Source organism: Zonotrichia albicollis, chromosome 2 (assembly GCF_047830755.1).
Source record: "Zonotrichia albicollis isolate bZonAlb1 chromosome 2, bZonAlb1.hap1, whole genome shotgun sequence".
NCBI lineage: Eukaryota > Metazoa > Chordata > Aves > Passeriformes > Passerellidae > Zonotrichia > Zonotrichia albicollis.
This window is the reverse complement of record NC_133820.1, coordinates 75,303,224-75,323,764: the sequence shown is the minus strand read 5'-3', so window position 1 is coordinate 75,323,764 and position 20,541 is coordinate 75,303,224. Positions and strand designations below refer to the sequence as shown.

General features: G+C 37.2%; 1 long non-coding RNA gene across 1 annotated transcript in view; it reads right to left on the bottom strand.

Annotated features, from left to right (window-relative positions):
- LOC141728342 (uncharacterized) overlaps positions 1 to 16,111 on the bottom strand; it is a 30,457-nt gene extending 14,346 nt beyond the window's left edge. Inside the window, exon 1 of the long non-coding RNA XR_012579263.1 lies at positions 15,281 to 16,111. This is a non-coding gene — a long non-coding RNA (uncharacterized LOC141728342). The remainder of the gene's footprint in view (positions 1 to 15,280) is intronic.
- Between the last annotated feature and the right edge of the window lie 4,430 nt (positions 16,112 to 20,541).

Here is a 20,541-nt window from a genome sequence, read left to right as displayed (position 1 = left end):
CAAGACTGAGGACTGTTCTGCTGGGGTGCTTGCACTAAACTTAAATACATTGGCTGGGGAAGGGTGCCCTATCCTGGCAAGGAGGTAGAAGATGGAAAGTTTGGACACCCTGGGATGAGTGAGTGGCTTCACTAAAGCCTGCAGCTGACAATCAGGTTGAACTATAGCAGTGAGATCTATTCAATCCCTGTCATGGTTTAAGCCCAGCTGGAAAATAAGCACCACACAGCTGCTCGCTCAATATTCCCCCTCCCTTGTAGAATGGGGAGGAGAATCAAAACTAAAACCTGTGGGTTCTTATAAAAACAGTTTAGTAATTGAAAACAAGGAAAAATAAAATATTTAGAGTAAATAAGAAGAAGAAGGGAAAGGAAAAAAACATGAACAAACAAGTGGTGCTCAATACAACTGTTCGCCACCCGCTGACTAGTGTCAGACCCAGCCTCCCCCCTTTTCCAAGCCCAGATCAGATACCCTGCTGAGTTAATCCTTCCAGTTCATGTACTGGGCATGACATTCTCTGTTGTGAAATATCCCTGTGGTCAGTTTGGGTCACCTGTCCCAGCTGTGCTCCCTCCCAGTTTCTTTCCTGCTCCTTCTCAGTGGCAGAGCATGAGATTTGGTAGGGGGCAAAAGTCCTTGATTAGGATAAACAAGACTTAGCAAAAAATAAAACATCAGTATGTTATCAACACCAGTCTCATTTACACAGCACTGTAACAACCACTGAGAAGAAATTAATTCTATTCCAGATGAAACCAGGACAACCACTCCCTGATTAAGGTCAATCAATAACTTGGCAGATGGTACAGTAACCAAAGACAGGGGAAGACTCAGATGCTGATGAGATCAAAGATACAAACCCTTATCAAAGAAAGACCCCAAATCATCAAACTGTTAGATGAATTAATGCTGTTAGAGTTCAATTTTTGCCTTAATATTTGGTATATTTTATTTAATAAAATATATTTTTTTCTAGCACAACATGGAAGGGGAAAAAAATCAAGTTGGGATGCTTGACTTTTTTCCCTAAAGGGAGACCTGGGTAGAACTGAAATATCTAGTGACAAGAAAAATTATCAGAAAGCAAACATTTCAGCAGCCACCACCTTTGAGTCTCATATGTCTGTGTATGGCTGGCATTCTGAATCAGTACCTTCAGCATCTACATTCCTATGTTGAAACATAATACAGACTGAGGAACTACATGACATCAGAGGGACCAGATTTTGTTATGATATATTTAACAGTGCATATACTTAAGGAAAGGTACCTAAGCTTATACAAATATATTGTGTATTTGTGATCTCTCAAGAGCTCTCTCTGTCTGTGAATACTTCAGTTAAATTCTCTATGCTTTTATTTGCCTTCCAGTTAAAAAGAGAGTTATAAATCCTTAATAAGAGTCATAATACTTTACATAAAATGTATCAATATTTTTAATAAATTTAATGTCCTTGAAATTAGAGAACTTTAGCTGAAGGAATAAGAAATTTCCTTGGTATTTTTACAGAAAACATTTCGTGCTTAACTTTCCAGACAAAACACTTTGCCCTAGTTGGAGATTAAAGTAATTTTTTATGACAAATAAATTAAGTTTCATTATGATTATATTTTACTGATCAGAGAGTCCCCTGCAGACTGGCTACAAGTTGTTTATCATTTAGCAGAGCTGATTTGACATCAGTCTGAATTCCATAACAGCCAGTGTGTCATTTAAACCACTCTTGACCAGAGTGATTTCAAGTATCTTCAACCTGAATGAATGCAGAGGTCTAACACATTTATTCTAAGTCTGTTGTCTGGAGCAAGTAAAATTAGTAATAATTAACTAAACAAAAATTACTTAACTAGCTTAATTCATCAGGAAAATATCTAGGGTGAAATTAAAAAGTAAGAAAAATAGAATGTTCTGCATGAAACTTTTTTTACTGCTACATGTCTGAGGACTCTGGACTTTGTTTTTCTTCTTTTTCTACAGCATTGTATAAAAAATATCTCTCCAGCTAATATGTGCTAATTGATATATGTATTTGTAAATGGCATCATAAAGGAGATAATTTTAGTTCAGAATAATTTTCCACTAGTTCTAACACAAAAGTGGAAAAAAAAAGTCTGCTGTGAATAGATGCTTAGCAGATGTAAAACTGTCATATATAATCTATAAAACATTGTATCAGCGACAGGGCCCTTGTTGATAAAATGAACAGTGTCTGCCTGGGTTTTAGCTAACTGTCCCAGTTCTGCCAATTACGAAGCGACAAAGTTAATTCCCTTAAAGTCAGTGCTCTGAAATACATTACCATGATACCATTAAAACCCATTCAACTCCACATTCCCTGGAAGAAGACAGAATTGCAATTGGTTTTCTCTGTCAAGGACTGGATTTTGGAGTGAATATAAAATGCTCTATGGAAGTTTGAAAACTGGGTGACTGAACATGACAGGTCCCCTTATTAGGAAGTGCCACCCTTTCTAGATTCCTTTAAAGACAATTGATAGAACAGCATATGTTGACCCACAAGCTGAAGTGGTTTTATGATGTCAGGATGGAAAGTAAGATTCTTGAAGACATATATCTCAAAGAAATCGTTAAGAAAATCATTGAAACAATTAAATCTTCAATTTCACGTATATTCCTGTAACCTACTGTTTCAAGTTTCAGCAAATTAGTGAATAAAATTCCTACCACCAACCTTGGTTGTCCTAGATGTCTTAGTCACTACCATGCTGACACACAGTCTCTGAATTTCAAAAAAAGCAGAATTATTAAGGATTTGGTGAAGTGGACAGAATATCACTTCTACACAGAATTTATCTTTCTTAGGTACATGGATCCCTTGGACAACCGTTGGACTAAACCACTTACTTTTTCTGGAAGTAAAATGGGAAAAGTGATCACAAGGGTCAGGGTGGATAAAGAGCAGGGAGAAATCTTGTGCAGGAAGGAAAAGCATGAGATCATGAGAATGAGAACAGACTTGTGGTGAAGAAAACAAAGACAGAGAAGAGGATCAGTTTGGCTGTAATGAGATAATGACAAAAGACAAAATTACCTAGTGTAAATTTTATTTTTTGCAACCAGATCAGCAAAATGAATGTAAAGAAGGAAGAAGGCTGGGGGTAAAAAAAACTGAAACAGAAAAAATTATCCAGATGAATATGAGCAAAATTGGGCTTTACCACAAACTAAATGTTGGGGTTTTTTTTCTATAGATGTTAAAGAATGAGGGAAACTATTGTGATTACTAGCAAAAATATTAATTTTGGGAAAGACAAAGAAATAAAGTTAGCCCCTGTTGACTTCAGTGCTGCATACATGATTATGGTTTGAACAGGTGGGAAGAAAAGTTCCCCTTCTAACTAATTATGCATGCATTTTGCCATGTGTGCAGGTATCTAGATAAGTATGGATGCAAGTAATTGATGGAATTATTGATGAAGAGAGCTAACAATACTTTGCAGAAGTGCAAGTTGTTCACAATATATATATGTTTACACATACATTCCACAAAATGTCAAAAATCTATATTATTCCAAGAAGTTAGGAAGTAAAATTAGCATTCAAATGTGATCAACCATACAGCAGAACCTAGAGGCACTGAGAAACTGAAGGCTAGATGTGCCAAGAAGCCAGATGCTGCCTTTGGAATAATATTTTTCAGGCCTTGGCATCAAAAATCTGTGATGCTATCCAAATAATTCCCACACCCTATAAAATCTGTTTTCTTGAAAAAGCATATTAGCTGTATTAACTATCCAGCTATACAATAAAAGTAGATGAGAGTTAAGATCTAAGCAATCTATTTGAACTTAGATTACAAGAAAAGAAATTTACACACTTATAATACCTGAAAATGTTTTTGATATGACACTTAAGACAAGAAGATGGCTATGAGAAAGTTAGAAAACAAGCATTATTCTCTGTGCTCCCTGAGTCTTGTTTTCTCTTTCTAGTACATTGCTATGAGTTTCACCCTGCAATATTAGTAATAAATAGAATCTAAGACAAAAAACACAAATAACTCTTATGAAGCCAAGTTAATTATATATAATCATTCTTTTATGGTATTTCCATTATGAAATACCAGCTTTTTACTACAGGAATTTTTGGTCAAGAGAGAGCTACTGAGGTAATGGGAGCTTTGCTCTTGGTTCAAGAGTATTGAGATTGTGTCATAAAGCTCTCACGGTAAGATTTTGCTGGACTTGATTTTTGGTACATTTTTATGATCTTTACTGAATATCTACCACACAGCTCACAGCTCTTAAGTGATAGCAAACCCCATTGGAAATTCTAGAATAAAGAAGGAGTCAGAGTGTCAAAGAGGTAAGACTGATCCAGCAGGAGCTGTGTCAATGGAAGAAGCTTGATATTTTCCTTTTCTTCCCTGTCAGACCAGCTCCAGTCCCCAAGATTGCTCATCGTCTTTGCAATTTCCTAGCTGTGTAGGTAGATGTTTAGGTAGCTCCCTAAACAATTTCATTTCAGTTGTCAAATACTTGCTGTTCAAACTGCTTAAATTAACTTTGGGGTTTTTCTTCTGAAAAAGGTCAAAAAAAGTTTAAACAAGGAGCTTAATGGACAGCTCTGACTCAGAGTAGAGATGAACAACAGGGGCAAAATGAAGGCTTGGGGCAGCAATTGCTTTTCCTGAAAGAAGTACAGCTGGAAGATCTATAGAATGAGAATTTATGCTCAACCATTCCAGATGGATAACAAGAGTTGCATAGGAAAAGAAAAAAAAGGTGTTTTAACAGAATTGATTAATCCAATAATCTCTCTTCTGTGTTGACTGCAGAATCACAGAATCAATTAGGCTGGAAAAGACTCCTGAGATCATCAAGTCCAACCTATTTTTTGCGGTCCACTCTGTTTTTCCTTTGTTTTCAGGGAATAAACCAAAAGGTTATGTATCTATGAATTTATATACCTTTTTATTTTAAATGAATTGTTAGTGTACTAAGAAAGATTTGCATTAATACTACTCAAGCAAGAGTATTGTATTGTGTTGTATTGTCTTGCACAGTATTACTATCTGTAAGGATACACAACAACAGCTTTTGTCATCAAAGTCAGCATTTACTGATATTAAATGGAACTGCCTTTCTCACTATAAAATAAGTCCTATCATCTCCAGAATCCACAGTCCATTTGCACAGTTCCCCCCAGGGAAGTTTACTTCTGGAAATAATCAACAACAGGATAGCAATTTTTAGTTAAAACAGATAATTTTCTTATAGAATATCAACGCAAAAGAGACAACTACATCACGTTACCAGAGTTCTCCATTTTCAGCATGATTTCTCCCACTTCTCTGATGAGTTCTGACAGGAAGTGGTCTGGCTCCATCTGTTGTATAGGATTTCCATGGATAGCTGAAAATAACAGTAAGATCTTCCTTCAGAGTTATTTTCTAGGACCTATCACACACAGATTTTACTTGTACAGCATGTACTCCAGGGCCCTGCCTCAGTGGCTGCTGTTGTGCACACTCTGTGTATCGATCTGTCTTGTATTGGCAAGACCAAACATGGATCCAGAACTTCAGGTGTGGGTCCACAAATGCTACATGGTAGGTAAGGCACTCCCTGAACTCCTTGGATCTGCTGACTGCTCTTCACAATATAATATATTATACGGTTGGTCACATAAGGACCATAAATATATCTCCCAATGTTTTTATTGTCTGACTTGAGAACTAAGCGACATGATTTGTGGAAAGGGTAAGACTGGAGCTTGAAACCAAACAGTTCAAAGGCATTATTTTGCATAGAAAGATGAAATAAATGTAAAACTGTTTTTGAGGTTACTATGTGTCCATTCATCAGCTGTAAAATAGTACTACTCCACCTCTCAGGGATGCTGCAAAAAAAATTAATTAATGTTTTTGATACAATCACATTCCCCAAAGGAAAATTTCACAAAAAAATAAATAATTCTGTCTTTAAAGAAATATTTGCTTGGTGTCCAGAAGTGAAAATTTTTGAATAGATATAAAATATACTGTAAAAACTGCTTGGTAACTGAACCATACAACTTGGGTACTGAATAAGGAAATTAAAAGTATGTGGTTTTACTATATTTCTATGAAAAATTCTCTTTTGTCTAGAATGCATTACATCTTGTCCTGTCACTATGTGGTCTTATAAAATGTCCCTTTTTTCTTTCTTCTGGCTTTCTTCAAGCACTGGAAGGCCAAAATTACGTCAACCCTAAACCTTCTCTTTTCCAGGCTGAACAATCACAATTCTCTTCTCCTTTCCTCATAGGAGAGATGCTCCATTCTTCTAATCACCTTGGAAGCTTCCTCTGGACTTGCTCCAACAGGTCAGTATTCTTCCAGGGGCAGAACTGGATGCAGCTCCCGAGGTGAGGTCTCACAGGTGCAGAGCAGAGGGGCAGAATCTCCTCCCTCGCCCTGCTGGCCACACTGCTTTGGATGCAGGATATCCTGCTGTAATACAGGGGGCTTTATGGGCTGTGAGTACCCAGTGCTTGGCCATGCCTAGTGTCTTATCTCCAAGTCCTTCTCAGCAGGGCTGCTCTTGGTCTGCTTATCCCCCAGCCTGGGTGGATACCAGGGCCTGCTGTGGCCTGGGTGCAGCACCTTGCCCTTGGTCTTATTAAACCTCAGGATATTGCTGTGCACCCACTTCTCAGGTTTGCCCAAGTGCCTCTGGCTGGCATCCCATTCTTCAGGTGTGTCAACAGGACCACTCAGCTTAATGTCATCAGCAGATTTGCTGAGGATGCACTCAATTCCTTCATGTGGGCCATTAATGAAAATATTAGATAATTCTATATAATTATAATATTATTATATAATTATAATATATAATGATATATATATTATATGGAATATAATATATATAATAATGATTCCAGTTGTAACCCCTGAGGGACACCACATGTCACTGATATACATTGGGACTCTGAACCATCAGTCACTATCCTCTGGGGAAAGGACTCAGGTTCTTGAAGGACTCAAGCTATTAATTGAGAATAAAATTTAAAAATACTAATTGCTTATCTTTCAATAGCAAAGCTTCATAAAACATTATGTACAAGTAGGCATTGTTCTTAAAAGCAGAAAGGAAATCCATTATTTAACTGTTAATTTAGCATATCAAGTTGTTTACATGGAACTCAGTATTTTTTCTAGTGCAGTTAACTTCATAAACTTACACATGTTTATGTAATCATGCACAACAACGATAATTAACTTTTTGTGCTTCTACCGACACTGAGTTAGAAAATTTTGTCCAAAGCATAATTTTTTTTGCCGTATTTTTATGCTGAAACTCTAGTTCATTAATATTCTCAAAGTTTTTTATAACTTAGACAGTAAAGATTACCATGAATAAATACTCTGCTGCATAATTGGGGAATCAGAGATAATAAAATATGAAGATATCTGTTTCAAATGTCTTACACTCTGAGACCTCTAACAGAGAGTCTCTAAATTACATTATGACAGTACAATAGGGGACATTCTTATAGAATTGTGCTTTTTCAGGCTGGGGTGGTGGTAATTTTCTTCCCAGTGGCTGGTATGGGGCTGTGTTTTGGATTTGTGCTGAGTGCAGGGTTGATAATATAGAGATGTTTATTTTATTGCTGACTAGTACTCACATTGAGACAAGTCTTCTTGTGCTTCAAATCGTGCCATACTGGTAAGGGGTTTTGGGTTATGTGAATAACACATACACAGCATGGGAAAGCATACACAGATGGGAAAACTTCCCCAGGTGACTAAAGGAATATTTCATATCCTATGACATCATGTTCAGTACATGAGGAGGAGGTAGGGCGGTGAGGGGGGAGGAGGAGGAAGCAGGATATGTTTGGAGGGATGGTGTTCACCATCCCAAGTCACTGTCAAACGTTATGAAGCCCTGCTGCCCCGGAGATGGCTGAACCCCTGGTTGCAGGTGGAAGTGGTGAATTAATTCCTTGTTTTGTTTTGCTTGAGTGCATGGGTTTTACTTTACGTATTAAACTGTCTTTAACTCAACTCATGAGTTTTCTCACTTTTACTCTTCTGATTCTCTTTCCTGTGCCAGTGATGGGGGAGTGAACAAGCAGTTGTGTAGGACTGGTTGCTTGTTGGGTTTAAAGCACGAAAATAGTTCAAAACCAGACTATCTTATACAAAGAAAGAGTTTCAGTTATAAATATCTTTCAATAAGCCTGAAAACTACACTATGTGAAAAATATGGCAATAGCACATTTCAGTGTTTTTGTTTGGATTTGTTTATCTTGCTTTTGTTACTGAGAACTTGGCTAGAAATGAAGCCAGGAAATGGACTGATCCTGGTCTGCCCTTCCAGACAATTTCATGCAAAGCCACAGTTAGCTGCAGGACCATTGTAGCTTGTCATTATATTGCCCAACCAAGTTGCATAAAGGCAGATATAGCTTGGGTTGCTTATTATTATCCACATAAACATGCTGTGGAGGAAGAAAAGATGCTATTAATATGCATGGATGAGCAGACTATGCCAAAATGTTTTGGTTTTTTTTAAATTTGATAATTGATTTTACAAGTATTCATCATCAGTATGTCAATGTTGCTTCATATTGGAATATGAAATATTCAATTCAAAAGTATTCAAAAAGCTTAAACTGTTGCCCTAGGATCTTGCTGTGGTGCAGTCCTGTGCTCACCTCAGAAAACTACTGCATCAGCTGTTGTAAGAGCCAACTGCTTTCTAAATGGCAGCAGTATAAATAGAATGTTAAACAAGAGAATCAAGCAAATTAACAAGACTGGGAAAAATCTTACCGATACATCTAATCTAAACTTACAAATCTAAAATTAAAAAAATGTAAAACTAATTTATGAATGCACAGTAGTTGCTTAAAGTATATTTTATAACATGCCAGGAGATGTTCCTCTGATTTATCCTTCTGTAAATAAGGATAACTTAATAAGGAAAACTTCAACTGCTTTAAAGAAAAGAATCGTTAAGGTATCTTCTGATCTGTAACTATGTTGAGAAAAATCTTTCCTGAATGGACAGTCCATATATTCTTGCCAGTCCATACAGCTGTTGATGCATGTCATTACTGTCAATATTATTTAATAAACTATAGGTCAAATAAGGAATAGTGTTACAGATTATTTATCCCACTTCTTTGATTTATTAGTAATGTTGATGTGAGCAGAAAATTATCAAGGACTATCCAGAAAATAGAATGCTCACTGTCAATTTTATTTTTTCAGTTATGCCATTAGTGTGTCACCTGAGAATATGAAGTTAGTGGTCATTGTGACCTGGTGGGACACAAAAAAGAATGAAAATGTTTACTGTGTTTTCTCTCAGAGCACAAAATCTGAGTAACTAGAGATTCATTACAGACCCAAACTCATACTGTGCTTGACTCAGATTGCATATTAGAGTTTCTGAGGTCTTGGGAGAGACCTAAGAAATGAATATAAAATAATGTGAAATTATTTTCTTTCAGTCTTATGTGATAACAGTGTTTCAATTTGCACACAATATTTAAACAAACGGAACTCTGTTTCAAGAAGTATCAGAGGGATTTTAAAGTTTAGTAAGCAGATGATTCAGGATATTATTGGTCAATAGTGATTCATAACATACTGAATATATTTCCTTCCTCTAATTCTTCCTGAAAAGAAAAATTTTATTTGTCTTAAGAAATTATATCTGGAATATGACTGTCATTCTGAACAATGGATTATTTCTCTCATCCTGGTTGAAAACTCTTGGAAGGGTTCCAACACAACACTTCACATTTGAGCACTGATTATAACTGAAAACTATATAATAATAGATAGCTAGTTGCCTGTCATTGATATCTATGAATCTAGTTCTTAGACACATCAGTCTTACCTAGCATTTAGTACATAATGTTAGCCTGTATCTCAGTTATCTAACCTAGTCTCTTTTCTTGTTTTGTGTTTTTCTGCCTTACATGTATCTTCTCAGTTTTTTTTGCACACCCCCCCCCCCACTTTTAAGAATTCCATTGAAGTTATAGAGTTGAATCTCCTTTTTTATAATTAAATATTTTTTTTCTCTATGGAAGAAACTGTACTCTGAATCAAGCCAAAATCCTGCTTGCCCAATCTTGGAAAAAATTCGAACTGTGCAAATCTGGCAGTTTCATTCTGTTTCCAATAGCTTGAGGCTTTTAGTCACACACCCTTTTCTCAGCCATTCCATTGACCTGCTCTGTATGCCCTAATATTCCCTCTTGGCAGTGTTTGCTATATTTGCAGGCATTTTATATCACCCAAATGCATAAAGAAGCTCAAGGGAATTGAACAATCATGTCCTGAGGGGTTACTGTGTTTCTGTGTATAAAGACAGCAGGATTTCTCCTAAGGAAAGAAGATTATTCATATTCTAGAATGAATTTGAAAAGTAAGTCTGCAGCAACTGAATGTTAGTATTTTGACTAAAATTCAGTTGAATACTCGTTATTAGCCAATGGTGAAGCCAAAGAGTCTGATTAACTACAGGCAGACGATGAAAGAATATTCATAGGACACTTAAGCTTAAATACAAGCAAACATTCTTTATGACTTAGGATATATTTTGGAAGATTTTTCATTAATAACAAAAGCATAAGCATGTATTTTTACCAACAAAGATTTACCTGCCCTGATTCTAATGAGACAACCAGCCATTTAGGACACAGTTCTTCATGGGACAGACTTAGGCAGATGTTCTGTAGGACAATGAGCCCTCTGTTCTGAAATTCATAGCACACTAAAATGAATGATGAATCCACAGTCTCAGGTCTCTGGAATTTTTTTGTTTCTAACATCTTTAGTTTAACGTTATATCTAAAATGTTATATCTAAAAACAATGTGACTTTACAGCAGACTCCAAAATATTCCTTTGGCAGCATCAATTGGCCTTGCATACACTGAACTTGTGAGCATTTGTTCAAGGGCCTTCTTCTCAAATAAGGAACAAACCCCTCCAGCTGCAGGTCACTCAAAACTAAAAAAAGATCCCAGAGAAAAGACAAGCCAGCAGGCCTATCAGCAGTTTAATTCCCCAAGAGGGCACCAGGGGCCATTACATGGCCATTAGCATAGCCAGCTCTGGAGTCACAGACAGAACAGAGGCAGCCAAGCAGCCAGCCAAGAAATCAGCCAAGGGCTTTGCAACAGACACAGATGTTGCTGCTAAAAAATTTATTTTAGACCTTGGCATCTGAGTCCTTTATCTGTCAATTCTGTGTCCTGGATGAGGCCCCAGCTGTTAAGTTTGTTGATGAAAGGAGAAGAAGGGAAAAATGTGAGCTGCATTTAGATGACCAGCAATTTGATTCCATCTGAAGTATTTCTCTTAAAGGGTTGATGTCTCTTTTAATAGACATCTTCCAATATTTTCCTGCAAAATTTTCAAAAATTTCCTGCAAGTTAGTTGTTAAGGTATCTTCTTTGAACATTAACATCTAACTTGTATTTCTTTGTTCAAGGGCCTTCTTCAGTTTAAATTATTTTTTACCTCAACCATCATTTTATGTTAAAATCTGTCTTTTTGTTTTTCTCTCTCAGCTGTGCTGTCAATACAGCTAGAGCAAATTTCTTCACTTTCATTAACAAATAACTTAGTGCACTTTGACCTTTTTAAGTTGTATCCAGCTTCTCTTTCTTATCTTTTAGAGACAAACCCTGAGGGCTTGAGGCCAATTGCTCCATTCTGCTTAGGTTAATGCTGTTGTCATAAAATCCTGCACTGTTTTCTCATTTAGTCTGCACTTAATCAATCTACTTGAGACTATGTTGGGTACCCAGAAAGCATATGACAGAGTGTAACACCACAAACCTCTAGGCAGTTAAAATGATCTGAAAGAGTAAATTCAAGAGCAGACAGCAATTTCTCTTTGGTGTATGAGAATAAACCCCTGATTTGGCTGATTAATTAAAATTAAATGACTCCTCTCCACTTCCTTTTAAAACAAGCAAGAGGCTAGTTATTATTACTCACCAAAACTCATAAATTTTTTCAGGTCAATGCCTTTGGCATCAGCCTGATATTTTTAGCAGAATCCTTCCTTCCTTCCTTCCTTCCTTCCTTCCTTCCTTCCTTCCTTCCTTCCTTCCTTCCTTCCTTCCTTCCTTCCTTCCTTCCTTCCTTCCTTCCGCCACTTCCTTCCTTCCGCCACTTCCTTCCTTCCTTCCTTCCTTCCGCCACTTCCTTCCTTCCGCCACTTCCTTCCTTCCTTCCTTCCGCCACTTCCTTCCTTCCTTCCGCCACTTCCTTCCTTCCGCCACTTCCTTCCTTCCTTCCTTCCGCCACTTCCTTCCTTCCTTCCGCCACTTCCTTCCTTCCTTCCGCCACTTCCTTCCTTCCTTCCTTCCTTCCTTCCTTCCTTCCTTCCTTCCTTCCTTCCTTCCTTCCTTCCTTCCTTCCTTCCTTCCGCCACTTCCTTCCACCACTTCCTTCCGCCACTTCCTTCCGCCACTTCCTTCCTTCCGCCACTTCCTTCCTTCCTTCCGCCACTTCCTTCCGCCACTTCCTTCCGCCACTTCCTTCCGCCACTTCCTTCCGCCACTTCCTTCCTTCCGCCACTTCCTTCCTCCCTTCCTCCCTCCCTCCCTCCCTCCCTCTCCCTCATTCTCCCCCCACACCAACATTCCTCCCTCCCTCTCCCGTGACCCGAAGATTCGAACTACTTTTGCCCTATAACACAATGCCAAAAAGGAGAAAAAAAAAAGTAAAAACAAACAAACAAAAAAAACAACAAGAAGAAATAATTTACCTATTGAAACAGTCTCCTAGAAAAGGCAGTTTTGATTAACTTATCTCAAGGTAAAGCAAGAACTGAATTGAATTGATCTAATACACTTCCCAAACAGTTCTTCCAGCTGGTAGGCTATCATATAAAAACTGAGAAACAGTATAATTGCTGGTTGTGCTTTCTGAAGATAAATAATTTGTCAGTTGTTAAAGAAAAAAATGTACATACCTACTCTGGTTAGGATATTTATGCCTGAAGTCAGTTACCAGGTCACTATTCTAAAACCTTGAGCAAATCATCAAGCCCAGAGGACTGTTTTTTTTGAGGTTCTCTTTCTTTCACATTTCTTATTTTTCTCTAACTAGCTGCCTGTGCTGAATGTACCTTCAAGGACTTTTTTATGCATACAAGCACCAGATGTCTTTCATCCAGTCAAAAAAATCCTAAAGCTCCTTATTCACTTTTTACAGAAATTTGACTCTAAAATGACTTATCTGCGTTTCACTCAGAAACAGCAACATTCCCCTCCCATGTCCCTGCCTCCTTAAGCCCTCCAAAAAATAAACCAAACCAAATCCTAACAGCTAAATTATCTGTTGAAACAACTGCATCCTTTATTTATTAAATTTTGCATTTGCCATTTTTGATGCCAGTTCTGATATTTAGGCACTGACTAGCTGTGCTCACACTATGGGGTGTTTGCTCTGCTGTGTGCCCAGTCAACCCTGCTAAGTACAGATCCTAGCTGTGTCCCAGTTATGGGGCAGATGTACCACATTGTTGCCTGCGGTACTGGTCTTCAGACATTCATGGAGGAATTTACTAGAATGACAACTTTTTATTGTCATTCTAGTAAATGACAAGATTTGTTTGTTTCCCTCTCAAAGAGTGAGGGCACCTGAAGAGGAACCGGAAAAAAACAGATTCAGACATAGCTCAGTTGTGAATTCACCCACGTGCAGGGAAGCAAACATGAAAAGCATCTGTCAACACTGTAAACATGAAGGACAAACACAGAAACTTTGTCTGCCCCCAAATTTCTCTGGAGGAAAATCAATCAAAATGAAAAGTGGAAGCCTGGATAAATAGGATAGTGACAGGAAAACACTAGTGGATAAGAAACGGAGTTGTCACTGCACCAGATTTAAATTTAGACTTTTTAGATCCTGAGCAATTTCTCCCTGTGAAAAAGAGGAAATATGACAATGTGAATTAGTTGTGCTTCTTTAGAAAGCATAGTGTTTGTCTCTTTAGAATATTGTTCTGGTTTCTTTTTCTAATGTTTAATGCCAGAGTGTAATAGTGGGAGAGTCAAAGTGACTCCTCAGCTCTGTGAGCAATGCATTTACTGTGAGCATCTCTCCCATGAGAGTTTAACAGAAGAGGAAAGAGATTTGATGAGAAGAAGACTCTGAGAGCAATTCTACAGTACAACCAGCTACAAGGAAATGTGAATAGGAAACACTTTTTACAATTTCAACTGCCAGGGAAGAAAAATTATTCTGCTGAAGTAGAGAAATGTAGGCAAGACAGACAACTGTTTACCAGTGTGAACAGACCATCCACATAAAAAAATGATAATCATAAATAAATTTAAAGAATATTCAGATTTAAAGATTTCAGTTTTTTATTTCCTTACCCAAAGTAGGGTAAATATGCTGAAATGAAATCTCAGTCTATAAACTCCAGGAAGCAGATCAGGGACAAACCTAACTAGCATCTGAATAAAGCATTTTTAAAAAAATTCTGACTACTTTAGTAAGTGATGCTGATGAATCAGCAAATTGCACTGTCCTCTTTTAAGACTTCGTATAATACTCTTGAGTAAGCTCTCAGTTTTAAGAATTTTTCTACTAAGAAAAGCTTAATGCTTGTCAACATTCCTCATTTGAGTCAACTGCATGCTTGAGCGCTTTGCCATAAGTCGAACTTCATCTGAATATGTGTATGGTATGAGACAACAAATCCATATACTGATACTAAGCTACTGGAAATAACAAATCGTCAATAAAAATAGGTGCAGCTACAAAAAGCCATGCTGTATTTTGTGTAGGTGTAAGAATATAGCCCCTTACAGTCTGAAAGCTAATAGCTGCATACTTAATTTTGGTTTGAATTTCTGCCATTCCTTCTATTCAAACATTATTTCACTTTCATTGTGGAAATATAACATGTGAAGGAAATAATTCTGAAATGAAATTTCCTCAGTATTTCCATTTCTCAGAAGATTTTGACAAACAAATTTATTTATTATGATGGGACAATATTTAATTATGCAATGAAATAAATATATGTATCTATATAGGTAGTTCAAATGTATAAGTTAAATCTGTATTACCACTTCCCAGTCACTAGAAACCAATTCTCTGTAATGTTCAATTGCAAGGACAGCTCCTGGCATAGTGTTGCCTGGACTCAGGGTGAGGGATTCAGCCTGGCTGGACACCAGAAATAAACCAAAGTCTCCCCCTCCTAAACTTGATCAGGGAGAAGAATTACAGTGAAAGACTTGTGGGTTTAGACAAGGACAGGGAGAGATCACTCACCAATTACTGCCTTGCCTGGGCTTAAGGAATGTGGGATCCCTGCCACAGGAGACAATCCTCCACAAATGTCTCCAACATGAATCTTTCCCACAGGTTGCAGTTCTTCTCAAACTCCAAGGGGTGAAGACCTTTAGGAAAAGGCTGTTCCAGCATGAGTCTCCATGGGGTCACAAGTCTTGCCAGCAAACCTGCTCCAGCATGGCTTTCTCCCTCCAAGGGGCCCTAGGTCCTGCCAGGAGCATTCTCCACTGTGGGCTTCCCATGGGATCACATTCTCCCCTGGGCATCCACCTGCTCCACCATTGGATCCTCCACAGGCTGCAGGTAGATCTCTGCACTTGGACCTCCACAGGCCCCAGGGGTAAAGCCTGTTTCACCATGGGATTCACCATGGGCTGCAGGGAAATCTCGGCTCCAGCAATTGGATCACATACCCCTCCTCCCTCTCAAATGACCTGGGTGCCTGCAGAGCTGTTTCTCTCATGAATTCTCACTCTCTCAGGCTGTTGTTTGCTCTTTACACAGTAACTTTTCCTTCTTCTTTACTCTGATATCCCAGAGGTGTTACCACCGTCACTGATAGGCTCAGCCTTGGCCAGTGGCGGGTCCATCTTGGCACTGGCTGGCGTTGGCTCTGTTGAACACGGAGAAATCTTCAGTCAGCTTCTGACAGAAGCTGCCCCTGCAGCCCCCTGCCCACATCAAAACCTTCCCATACAAACCAAACACACCAAGTAACACTCTTCAGAATTACTTCCAAGTGTGTTCTGGGAGATACCATAGAAGAAGGAGAATTCTTAATTAGAATGTAGCCATGCTGCTTGGAGAGTAAGAGAATTTAATAATACGAATGCAAGCTGTTCTATGCCAGCTGGCCTCAACAGCAAACAACAGTCCTAGACATATTTAATTTACTAGCCTAAATGTAGCTTTTGTGCTCTTCCACAGTGTTCATGCAGGGTGTATTCCTTAGCAAGGGACATATACTTTTTATTTTTAATAGGGAAAAAGCCTCAATGTTTAAGGACAACTGTATAATTTTGTAGAGCATAGAAATATCAATATACCTTTCCTCAAGTAAGATGATTCAATCACCATGAAGATGAATACTAAGTACAGATGTCCCAAGTGAAGACTGGGGTTTTCTTGAGATTTCAAGAGGATAATTATATATTTATTGAAACAGTTATTATTAATTTTTTATGGGAAAATTTGTTCCATCATTTATTCTTAGTCTAATTAAAGTCTTAACAGTCTAATTAAAACACAAGAAAAAGCTATTATTGATCTAATTACAATGAGAGTAATGTTCATAAATCATTGACAGAGGGAAGATTTGGGCTTCCTAATATTAACCAGTTTTTTTCTGAGATTAGGCTCTTTACTGGTGCATATCTGAGTCACAACAGCACCTTCAGGTTCGTTCCTACCAAAGTATAGGGTCATGTAAAGAGGAGTCATCAGCTGCATTAGGTTTTCACCAGGAGGAATATGAAAATTCCACTATTCCACCATAGTGGAAGTTTAACTATTTTGGTTCCACTTTTATGGAGCTTTTTGTCACAGATTTATTGTCTATTCTTTTTTCCCCCCTTGGTTTCCATGAAGAACTTGTTTGTTTGCACTACTTAACTGTTATTTATAGCAGCATAATACTTTGCCAAAATAAAAAGCTAATGTTGTTTTTTTAAATTTGCTTCTGTTTGTTCGGGGGGGGGTTGTTTTGTTTGGTTTGGTTTGGGATTTTGTTGGGTTTTTTTTTTTTTTGTCATTGTGTAGGATTTTCAAACCTTTACCATAGAGGAAAATCTCAAAGTTTAGCCAAACCAAGCTGGGCAATAGTCACCTTCTCCCAGATAATTGCTATAACAGTCAAAACTAGCAGCTCAGGCTCAGAGATGCCAGACAAGTTTTGAGGGCCTTCTTTGTCAGGTCAATAACACGACTGCAGCAGGAATAACAGCATTGTATTTCCTAGCCCCTCAAAATAGGAAAGAAAAAAACCTTCTGTATACTTTGGGGGCAGGAGTTCAAACCACAATGCTGAAGAGAAAAGTAAGTATCCTGTGAGCTCCAGGGAAAAAGAACTATATAAAAATATTTTTACTTTTATTATTTCTGTTTGCTCTTTCCTCAGTGTCTACAATGAAAAATGAGTATGAAAATTTCACATAAAAATACAGGTCAAATCTTCTTGTCTCAAAGGCAGGTAAATAAATAGCTAATTTTTCATTTACCTTGAAGTGTTTTAAATAAAGAGCTGCACTAACAGCAAACAAGACTGCAACACTGTTTGTGTGATTAACTATAAGCCTAAAAGCAAGACTGTATTTTGAAACCTCAGAATGATGAGCCTATGAGAATTAATAAGCCATGTGTGAGTATATACTTTCATTCTGTTCAGAATTCATTTTAAACTTTCTTGCTTCTAACTCTTTTTCCATTTCCAGGACATCTGGTGCCTAAAAATCACAGCATAACAGCTCCAGACTTTCTCATTTTGTAATTAAAGAAAGCCTGGATTTTTAGGTCTTGCTGTGAAGATCACAGTATGTGTATTTATGAGTCTGGCATATCCCTCTCACTTACTAGCCTGGTTGCAATTTTTTTATCTTCTCATAAGCTCAGAGCTGATAATTCACAGAGTGTTTGTGATGCTGTGAAGGGACCTAGTTCCTTAAAAAGCTGACCTTGGAATCAGTTTTGAGGGACAGGATCTAAGACAGAGGGAAGACAGATAGTGAATCTCAGCAAGATACAGCACATGGATTATCCAGACCATCCACACTGGATCTAAAGTAGAGACACCTATGACATCTGAGTCAGATTTCCTTTATGGCCAATAGCAAGAATTACACTTTCAATATCAACTCAAGATACTATAGATAACAGCTTGTATGTATATTAAATTCTATCTAAAGCAGATTGCAAGAATAATGGCTGAAAATTTTGTTTCTCTTTGTTTAATGTTAAGGTCACCTAAAGTTACAGACTGAGAGGTAAATGTTTCTTCTATAGACCACCAGATTCTTGCCAGACTCTGGTATTTTGTGTAAGAATGGCATTGCTAAATTATTTGAGTGACACAAGCTGCATTACATGATAGTTTCCTAGATATTTCACTGGATGTAGTATATTTAACCCGATTTTCTATTCCTCATGCCATTTTCTCTTTTGTAAAAGATAAAGTTGCTTTTTACCTCTAAAACCAGAAGAAATATTCAAGGTAATTTAGATATTTTCATTCCTTGTCAATTACTCGAAAACCTTAAAGTGATTAATGTTTTTCCTTCAACACTCTTTTAAATTTTCCTCTTGATTTTTTAAAAAATACCCCAATCAATCATCATCTCCCCACATCAATTTCCCTCACTATAATGTAAGAGCTAAGAACATGTAGCAAAAAAAAAAAAAAAAGTTTGAATTAAATTTTTTTAACTTTTTACGTCTTTATGTAATCAAAATCTAACTCTGAAAAGCCAATGTAATTATATTCTCTTTGGGATCATTTTAAGAATTGGTAGTGTTTGCCATTACTATTCAAAGATATGTTTGATTTAGGTTGTCAAAACAATGGCAACAGTGACAGAATCTTCAATTTATCTTTCACAAAACTTTTTAAAGTACCCTCTGGAGATTTGCAAATGCATTTAGGAAAAAAGTAAGATAGGATTTACCAAGAACCATTAATGTTAATTTTGTAAGTGAAGCATCTCAGCTACTGTCAGCTGCACCATGTAGATAAGTATTCCAGCTTTATAGGTGGCGATCATGCTCATCCTGTAGATACAGGAAATAAGGTAATATTATCTGCATGTGATCTGCTGAGCTCTAGTAAGAATCTCCAAGATGTTAATTCCTAGGGAACCTTTTCAGCAAAGCCCCATTCATTGTCCTAAACTACCACGTTCAAAGGTAGGAACAATTCCTTACAGTTCATCCCAAATAAAGTTTCTTCAGCAGAACTGCTTTTACATCATGACACAACTGCAAGAAAAGGTGCTCCCTCATTATGTTGACAAGAAAATTAATTTTGTGTAGGAAAAAAATTTCTTCAAAATAATTTAATATATTTTGAAGGAGGAAAGCATCTGGCATTTTAAAATTTAATAGTTTTTGGTAGATCAAACCCAAATAATTCCAAACATATTTAAATCAAGTTAAAATCCCCACTAGTTCCTTCTTTTCCTTATAGAGGTAGTTTTTCCTCAGTTTTTTTGGTTTGTTTTGGTTTGCTTTTTTTTTAATAAGTTCAGATTTATTAAAGTCAACTAATGAATAGCAGTACACCCACCCAACAGGCACCATCATTGCTGGCTTAACCATTTATAAGGAATTAAAGAGATATATAGAGTTGCCTGTCTCAAACACTGTCAGGTCCACAGGAGGAACTGTGGCAAGATGAGGCATCACAAGAGGAAGTTGAGATAAGCACAGAAGGAAGAACTTTGGGACAGGAAGGAGCTAATTCCAGGCCTGGCAAAGATGAGATCTGGTTATCACATCCTGGTTAAGGCATCCAGACAAAAATTGTGGCAAATTGTGGGAAAGGAATGAATTGCTCATACACATAACACCCCAAGTTTTGGGGTCAACATATGGTCTCATTTCAGCTTAATGCAGACAGAGGCATCTCTCACTAATAGTATCACAATGCCATTATCACAGTAATAGCCTTAAACTGCTTCAAAGTGTCAGAAAATAAAAATAAAATTTTAGACCACTTTCTTTTTTTTTTTTTTTGACCCATTGAGTATTTGGGGGGCTGAGTACTACATAAAGTAAGTCATGCCCAGGCTTTTCATATTTTTTGACAATATTTATGTAAATACCTGAGAGTTTTGTGCTATTAAAGGTCTCCCTCTATCATATTGTTAACTAATAAAAGAAATACAATGTATTTTTAGCTGATTTTGATCTTTGAAATACTTTTTTCTACCAGCATGATTTACTTATCCTCAGCATCACTATTCTGTCTATCTAAACATCTTTTCCTACTCTATCATTATTAAGGTGTAGGAAATAAGCATTGTTGGGGGATTTAAAGAAAGTCAGTCCTCTGTGATACTTTAGAATTTACCAAGAATACAGCTGATTTCAATATCCAGTTTGTTTTTGTGGAGCTTTTAATCTAATGGAGTTACAGAAACTGCTACTTTTTAATTATATTCAAAATGCATATGTGAGACAGGGAATCTAACAGCAACATTGGCACCAAAGTAGTGTAAATTATTTCCTCTGAGTCCTGTGAGAGAGCTCCT